The following is a 9,793-nucleotide window of genomic DNA, read 5'->3' on the forward strand; positions in this document are numbered from 1 at the left end:
AGCTATAAGTATTGAAGGCAGCTGGTGGTGATAAGAACCTGGATTTTGGGGAAAGTGGGTTGGAGGTGACATGGGGGCACAAGGGAAAGAGTTTTGGAACAAGGGCTGAAGGGGGGGTGAGCGTAGAAGTGCCCCGCTTGCATTGCTACGAGAGCCTGGATCGAGTCCACTTGGCGCTCCATGATGCTTAGCAGCCACTCTGTGCTTTGGTGCTGGCGATCTGCATTCTGCTGGCAGACCCTCCTTTCACTCTCCTGCCACTCGTGCACTTTTTGATTTTCATTAAAGGACTGCTGCATGACCTCATGCAGCATGTCCTCTTTGCTTCTTTGTGGATGCTTCCTGATTCTTTGGAGTCTTTTGGCCTTTGATAACAAGGACGACTGGGATCTCAAGGTTACATCTGTAAAGCCAAAATGCAACACTTAACAGAGGCAGCATTGTTCACACTAGATAGAGCAATGATTCGGCCATACTTAAAGACAAGCACAGTGTACACAATAGCAGAAATTGTCCATTTCCAAGTGAGCATACATAACCCACAGGAATGCCAAAATGGTGAGCAAGCACAGGGTCAAGGGGGACTGATTGTTTCACAGCCATACTGTCCTCTGGTGTTCTGTGCCTTGGGGAGAGCCAACAGCTGCAGGGGCCCCCTATACTGAACACTCTCCCCACGTTTTACACAGGATGAGTTCATCCTGGAAGATACGTTGCTGCTGAGGGTGACCTGGGAAGCAAGGGAGGGTCTTCTACTACAGTGTGGCTTCCGCCCTGGCACATGTGCAGCATGCTTGTGTGCGGCAATGGTCCCCCCCGCCTGTCACAGCACAGTAGCATGGACCTGTTACCCTTACTGGGACAAGGAGCACAGTAGCTCTGCCAAGGAACCTGCGCAAGTTGATTGCCCAGCTTCTGCATGAAATGTTTGAAGAGATCACCGAGGCCGATTACTACAATGTGAAAGAGCACGTCAACGCCCTCTTCTGCATCTAGACATGCATGCAGCCCTAACCCTCCTTGCCCCAGTAACCTGCACTGAACAACTTCCTTCCCAAAATAAAAGCTGCTTACCAGGCACCTCCTCTGGTGTTTTTTCTTCCCCAAGAACCATCCACTGTGACTGGCTACCCTCCTCCTAACTTGAGAACAGCTTCTGGCTGCATGCATCTAGGGATGCTGGGTTGTCTCCCTCCTCCTCAGCACCCTCACTCCCACTGTCCTCCTCCTCTTGCCTTGTTGAACTGGGCTCTGAAGTGTCCATGGTGATCTTTGGAGTGGAGATGGGGTCACTCCCAAGTATCGCGTCCAGCTCTTTGTAAAAATGGCAGGTTGTGGGGGCACCACCAGAGCGGTAGTTTGCCTCATGGGCTTTGCAGTAGGCATTCCACAGCTCTTTCACTTTAACCCTACACTACAGTGCATTCCAGTTATGGCCCCTTTCTGTCATGGCCCTTGATATCTGCCCGAAGGTATCGTAATTCCTACGGCTGAAGTGCAGTTGGGACTGGACAGCTTCCTCCCCCAAAACACTGATGAGGTCCAGCACCTCACCGTTGCTCCATACTGGGGATCGTCTGGTGCATGGAAGCATGGTCACACTGGCGCCATGGCACTCCAGCCAGGGCGCAGAAGCGTTATGCCTCTTGTGGAGGTGGATTACCAGGGGTGCTCCAGCCGCAGAGTCTGGGCGCTCTACGTGCCTTGCCAGTGTGGACGCCTCATGAGTTAGGGCACCTGGGGGTGCTTTAATGTGCTCTAACTCGCAAGTGTAGCTGAGCCCTAATTACAAGAAACTTACAGATGAAGCCCTCATTTGTGATGTCACTACCTGAAATTTCTGTTATACTCATTTACATAGCACTGGGGCATAGACTGTAATAGTGCCTATTCCAGTATTTCAGAACAACTCTAAAACTCAACTAAAGCCCTGGACCTAACATTCCCAGGCCCACTATATGGGACTAGCACAACTGGAAAAAGAAAACTGTCCACCGATTGTATCAGGGAGCGTGCAGACCAAGGGACGGATGGGGCATGAATGTGTGGATTGTAACGTAAGGTGGATATATAATAGCGTTTAGCCTCTTGGTCATCTTTAATCCATGCATTATGCTTTTCCCTGATGATGGGTAAATATCCTCCCCATAAAAAAACGAAAATCTGGGGAATGTAGAGAGAGTCTCAAGCACTGGGGCTGGTGAAAGACCTGAGGCCTGAACCACCGTCACTTGCTTACAAGTTCACTGTCTGATACATGAATGTGGCAAAGGCACAGCAAGTCTTGCTAAAACACAGGCACTCCTAAGAACTACGGACTGGATATTAATGTAAACACATTCCTGGAGATGGTACTGGAACTTGCTGATCCTGAGTAAGACGAGGAGAGGACAGAATAATAAATGGAGATGTTTTGTTCAGACCAGCAGATACAAGGTGTAGGGTTTGTAACTAACCACCTCAGAAGTGTAATATGTAACTTGTTTGTTTCAATATATAAAAGAGAAATCATGGGAGGGGCATGTTTGTCCACCTAGGGGGCAGCAGAAACTCCTGCTGCTAACTCAGCTCGTCCATACTCATGAGCATACATGTGTTAGTGTACTTGTAACCCCGGAGCCAGGGCACTAGGATCGTGCTTCATCAACAATGAACCTGGCCTAGTGCCTTCACCATCGACCCAAGTCTGTGGTCTTTCTGGGTAGTGCTATCAAGATCTGCTGCACCAGTTATCTGCACAGGGCTGCAACAGCATACAGAGAGAACACACACACACCCCCAACTGACAACAGTGGCAAATGAGAATAGTCATTTTCCTCTATCTGAACAATTGGCTCCTCAAAGGTTGTTCCATCCTAGAGGTATAGTCAGCACTAACAAGGTCCTAGCTCTCTTCCACTCTCTGGGGCTGTGGCTCAAAACAGAAAAGCCTACTTTGACACCTGCCTGAAGCCTCAATTTCATTGGAGCCATGCTGGACTCCACAACCTCCAGGGCTAGGAGGTTGGACAGAGTGACAGGTTTGTCACTATGTCCAACCTCATCGCCGCACAACATCCAGGTCCACAGTCCACAGCAGAGGCCTGCCTGCAGCTTCTGGGCTATATGGCAGTCTGTACATAGTAACACCTCATTCCAGACTGCATTCCCAGTGCCTCCACGTCTAGCTCAGAACAGTCTATGCTCCCAACAAGCACAATCTGTCCAAGCAGGTGTCTGTCCATCAGAGATTTCTTGATTCTCTCAACTGGTGGAAGGATCCCCACAAGGTTTGTGGGAGAGTCCCTTTCTCGCATTCACCCCTCACAGAGACCATCACCACAAACACTTCTCTAGTTAGCTGGAGAGTTCATCTCCAGGACCTCACAGCACAGGGCAGATGGACTCCTTAGGAGTCTGTTCTCATATCAATCTACTCAAGGTTAAGGGTCACTCAGTCAGAGTCATGATGGACAACAGGGTGACCATATAATATAAACTGCCAAGGAGGAGCAAGAACTCAATTCTTGTGCACTGAGGCAATAAAACTTTGGAACTGGTGTATAACCCACCAAACTGACATCTCAGTGGCACATCTACCAGGTCTGCAGAACATCATAGCAGACTCATTGACAGGAATTTTTGCCAGGACCATGAATAGGAGCTGAGCAATCCTATCCAATTAAAAATTTCTCATCTAGGGCTTCCTGGAGATAGACCTCTTTGCAACACTAATGTGAAATCCTGGCAGTTCTGTTCAAGGGCATGATGCAGCTGCAACTCTTTAGAAGGCACTTTCCTCACTCCTTGGGCCTGAACCTTGTTATATGCCTATTCCCCAAAACAGTTGCACCTAAAGGTTCTGAAAAAAGTAAAGCCAGAGAAATCAGTAATCATCCTTATAGCACCAGCTTAGCTGAGGTAGGCAGGACCTGATTTGCCTGTCTCTGTAGCAGACCTACTAACCCAAGAATTAGGGACAATAACTAACCCCAGTCTCTTAACACTACATCTCGAGGCCTAATTCTTCAATGGCTCTCAGGCACAGAAACTGATTTTTTTCCTAAGGACAGAATGAGCTGTTGAATAGTAGAAAACCCTCCCAAAGAAAGACTTACTTGTAAAAGTGGAAGCAATTGCATTCCTGGTGCACTCTGTGGGTGTTAGCTCGCTTTAAGTCATACCTCACTAACATACTGGCATACCTGCTGAGTTTTAAAACCCTGGGGTTGTCACTGAGCTCCATCAAAGTCCACCTAGCTGCTATTACAGCTGTTCACTTACCTGTTGAGGGATTTTCAGTATTCGCACAACTTCTGGGTCGTTAAAATTTGACCACCCTTTTTCTTCATGTCAGAGAGCCTGCTCTGCTTTGGGACCTTAATTTCGTTCTCAACTTGTTAAGGAAACCACCTTTGGAGCCTGTAGCAAACTACTCTCTCCTCCATTTATCCTTCAAAGCCTCTTTCCTTGTTAGCCATCACTTCAGCTAGAAGAGTAGGAGAGTTAGGAGCTCTTGTGGCAGATCCACCTGACATGGTGTTTTACCGAGATGAACCCAGATTCCCATCCTGGTTTCCTGGACAAAGGCTCATCAGACTTTCCACATCAACCAAGACATTCAGTGCCAATCTTCTACCCCTAACCTCACACTTTAAGGGAAGAAGCTAGTCTTCACACTCTGAATGTAAGAAGAAATCTTGTTTTCTTCCTCAAAGACCCTTCAGAGCTTCTCCTAGACTTTTTATCTCTTTCACGGAGAGAATGAAGGGACATCTCATTTCCACCCAAAGAGTATCAAAATGGGTCTTGGGGCATTTGCGCATGTTACAAAGCTTCTGAAGTGCATTCTCTGGGCTAGGGTGACAGCCTATTCCACTAGGGCACAATCTATCTCTATGGCCCGGCTTAAAAACATACCCATTGCAGACATTTGTAAACATGGTCATCTATGCACTCTTTCCCAGAACTATGCACAATGCTAGCCCCATCTCCTCTGCACCCGCCATAGTAGCTTAGGCGCTGCATAGGAGTCACCTAAAATGGAGCACCCGTAGGAACAGCTACTTGAAGAAATGTCAAGCTACCTGCATAGTAACTGGAGTTCTTCACAATGTTTTGTCCCCATAGAGCTCCACTACCTGCCCTCCTTCCCCTCTACTTTTGAATCCTTGCCCCGATCAGTTGAGAAGGAACTGGAGCAGCAGCAGGTCCACCCTCCCCTTTGTGCCCTAGGACTGGAGCACGAGGAGTATAGGGTGCAAGAATGGATTCTGCTAACAAAAATCTCTGAAGAGAAGTGCACAGGTGCCTGCACACCTGAAGTGAAGTCCGTAGGGACAAAATAGCTCGAAGAACTACAGTTACTGTACATGTAAGTAACCTCTTCTTTCCTATGTCACTGGCACACAGCTATGAAGATGAATTCATTAATATTAGTAGGGCACTCAAATATTATGGTGATGGGAGTCATACGTAACCTAGATAGATTTTGAACACTACTAAGCTCTTGGCCTCATTGATATCTTGTGGTCATGAGCTCCATTCACTTAGTTTTCCTCAGAACTTAGTGTTGCATATTTTAGAACACTGAAACAATGCACTGCAAACCAGGGAAAAAAAAATCTTATAGGAGATTATTCACTGGCAAAAACTGATCCTTCAAAATGTAAATGCCCAAAGCTATAAATAAAACAAAACTGTATATAGTGTTTGGATCAGCTTTCCTGTCTTTGGTCTTGTCTACACATGGAAGTTAACAGACAAAGTTACAACAGAATAAATTATTCTGTAGGGCTGTTGATTAATTGCAGTTAACTCATGCGATTAACTCAAAAAAATAAATTGTGATTAAAAAAATTAATCGTGATTAATTGAAGTTTTAATCACACAGTTAAACAATAGAATACCAGTTGAAATTTATTAAATATTTTGGATGTTTTTCTACATTTTCATATATATTGTATTCTGTGTTGTAACTGAATTCAAAGTATATATTATTTTTATTACAAATATTTGCACTGTAAAATGATAAAAGAAATAGTATTTTTCAATTCACCTCGTACAAGTACTGTAGTGCAAACTTACTAATGTATACTTTTTTTACATAACTTCACTCAAAAACAAAACAATGTAAAACTTCAGAGCCTACACGTCCACTCAGTCCTACTTCTTCTTCACCCAAACACTAAGACAAACAAGTTTGTTTACATTTAGAGGAGATAATGCTGGCCTTTTCTTGTTTACAACTGTGAGATGGGATTGGTCACAGAGACCCCCTTGGGACTGTCACCTGATGTGCTGGAATTACCTCTGAGCCCACTTTCCACTGCCAGCTTGGGACTCCAGAACCCTGCCTTTTGAGCCAGACATGCTAGTCTTCTGCAACCCAGACCCAGGTCAGGTCCACACCCCCAAAGCTGCAGACTTCAACCAAAACTGTTCAGCAGGTTTCCTATCTCCAGCATCCAGCTACCCAGCTCCCAATGGGATCCAAACCCCAAATAAATCTGTTTTACTCTGTATAAAGCTTATACAGGGTAAACTCATAAAATTGTCCGCCCTCTATAACACTGACAAAGAGATATGCACAGTTGTTTGCTCACCCAGGTATTAATCACTTACTCTGGGTTAATTAATAAACAAAAGTGATTTTCTTAAGTATAAAAAGTAGGATTTAAGTCAGTGGTTCCAAGTAATAACAGACAGAACAAAGTAAGTTACCAAGCAAAATAAAACAAAACATGTAAGTCTAAGCCTAACACATTAAGCAGCTGAATACAGGTAAATCTCACCCTCAGAGATGTTCTAATGATCTTCTTTCACAGACTAGATGCCTTCCTAGTCTGGGCCCAATCCTTTCCCCTGGTACAAGCCTTGTTAGTTACATCAGGCATCTTAGGTGAAAAGCAGGGTATTCCACATGACTGGGACCCCCTTTGTTCTGTTCCACCCCCTTATATATCTTTGGCACAAGGCAGGAATCCTTTGTCTTTCTCTGGGTTCCCACCCCTCCTTCTAAATCGAAAAGCACCAGGTTAAAGATGGATTCCAGTTCAGGTGACATGATCACATGTCACTGTAAGACTTCATCACCCACTTGCTGGCACACACATATACAGGAAGACTTACAAGTAAACAGAGCCATTTACAATCAATTGTCCTGGTTAATGGGAGCCATCAAGATTCCAAACCACCATTAATGGCCCACACTTTATATAATTACAATAGGATGTCAAAGTTACATTTCATATTCCTAGTTTCAGGTACAAGAATGATACATTCATATAAATAGGATGAACACACTCAATAGATTACAATCTTTGTAATGATACCTTACAAGAGACTTTTGCATAAAGTATATTTTAATTACATCATATTTACACTCAAACATATTTCCATAAAACATTATGGTGTGCAACGTCAGAACAATGTCACCTGAACGTGAGAACAAGCATTTGCATGGCACTTTTGTAACTGACATTGCAAGGTATTTATGTGCCAGATATGCTAAACATTTGTATGCCTCTTTATGCTTCGGCCACCATTTGAGAGGACATGCTTCCATGCTGATGACGCTTGTGTCATAAACAGATAGCTAAGGGTTAATGTTTCTTTTACCTGCAAAGGGTTAACAAAGAGGACCAATCAAGAAACTGGATTTTTCAAAGCTCAGGGAGGGAATTTTTGGGTGCGTGTCTTTTGTCTGTGTCTCTCTGTTCTGTGCTCTCTCGGCTATGAGAGGGATTTCTATCTCCAGGCTTTTCTAATCTTCTGTTTCCAAGTATAAGTACAAAAGGTAGAAGACAATAGGTTTTTATATTGTTTTTTGTATTTACATGTGNTGGTAGAATGTCCATCCTTAGAGGTTTTTAAGGCCCAGCTTGACAAAGCCTTGGCTGGGATGATTTAGTTGGTGTTGGTCCTGCTTTCAGCAGGGGGTTGGACTAGATGACCTCCTGAGGTGTCTTCCAACCCTAATATTCTATGATTCTATGATCTTTTGAGGAAAAAGAGGAAATAGTTTGATTGCTTTGTTTCACCCTGGATAAAGAAAAAAAAAAAGCAAAAGGTAACTGACATTAACGTAACAGACGATCTGATGTTGGTATCACAGTATTGACTCTATGTTATTGCTAAAGGGAATGGTTACTACTCTTACTTGCCCACAACATAAGTTGGATGAAAGGGGAAAATGAAACATTTTACCTCCACTGAATGTTTACTGAGGTCTGAATTTGAAATTGCAGGATTTCCAGGGAACTAGGTTGTTGGTTTTTTTAATTGAATCATATTGTATTTATTGAATTCAGTATTGAATTGTAATCATAACATAATCATCAGCTTTAAACCAAATACAGTTCTGACATGAGGGACAGACTAGGTAGATACTATGTTAAATACCTGACCAACACTTGGAATTTTTTCTACCATCGCATTATAGCCACTCAGTCACACTCAGTTTTATTTCTGATTAGTTGAAGGGGCAGGTCACAAAATCTGCTTATGTTTGAAGTCTATAACAAGTCAGATGGAAAGTGTCGTAACTGAGAAATTTAATATTTATACATTCAGCGGGAAAAAAAAATAGTCTCAGAGAAATTTCTCAGTATTTTCCTAGAAATTTCCAGGACCAGTAGCTACCCTGTTTAAAGACTAAAAAGATATTAAAAACAATAACATTTAACAAAAGAACTCAAAAGACAGTATAAACACAGAGCTTGGGCTGCTCACTGAGTGGGTGAAATTCAATGCACCCGTTTCACCTATTCATTTTCACTCATGTCAATGCCTGCAAACATCAGGAGCAGGTGAATAGGGGTCTGAAGAATATAAAGGGAACCGCACATAGTTATTAGTATAGTATGATGGGCTGAGTCTCTTTTTATCTAGAGTCTGCTAGAATGTTTTTCTTCTTTTGTGGTATGAGATCATCACCAATCTGCAGAAATTTCCATCAAGCAACTATTTCTGAGGTCAGATTGCAGGGTGGGAAAAGAGTAAGTTCTTTCCTAGACTGTCAGATTCATATCACCAAGACAGAAAAAAAAACCAGACAATTAAGAAAAAAAAGTCACAAGGGAGAGAAACAGATCCTTGAGTAGACAGCATAGCTGCAATCTAACAGACAAACTTTTTTACTGTCTCCTAGACACCTTACAAGAAAATTAATGTGTAGGGATAGGGGAGACAGTGTTTAAAAGCATCCCTCAACAGGGCAGGTAGAGCCATATTTCAAAAGATATTTAGGCACCCATAGATGTTGATAAGAGCCCAGTGGGATTTTCAAAAGCTGCCAATTTGCTTAGGCACTTCTGAAAATTGCACTAAGAGCTTCGTATCTTAAGGCACCTAAATGTCTTTGAAAACCTGGCCTATAGGAACCACAGGCCAGTCTCCAACAGGATTTAACGATACATTTATATTTTTCCCCACAAACATTTAGAAACAAACAAATGAAATATCAAAAAACATCACATAAGAATAAAATATTCAATAGTCGAAGTGTTTGTTTTTTAAAAAGACAGAGGAAGATGGGGAAAATCCTAAACAGTGGTGTCATGGCATAATTCCCAAATCTGAACCTCAGAGTCCAAAAGATGGGGTACCAGCATGAATTCCTCTAAGCTTAATTACCAGCTTAGATCTGATAGGCTGCCACCACCCCAAAGTATAGTGTTTTGGGGCACTCTGGTCCCTCCAAAAACCTTCCCTGGGGACCCCAAGACCCAAATTCCTTGAGTCTCACAACAAAGGGGAATAAACCATTTCCCTTCCCCCTCCTTTCTTCCATCTGTTTTGACAGCTGCACACT

This window comes from Chelonoidis abingdonii, chromosome 2 (assembly GCF_003597395.2).
Source record: "Chelonoidis abingdonii isolate Lonesome George chromosome 2, CheloAbing_2.0, whole genome shotgun sequence".
NCBI classification, from domain to species: Eukaryota; Metazoa; Chordata; order Testudines; family Testudinidae; genus Chelonoidis; species Chelonoidis abingdonii.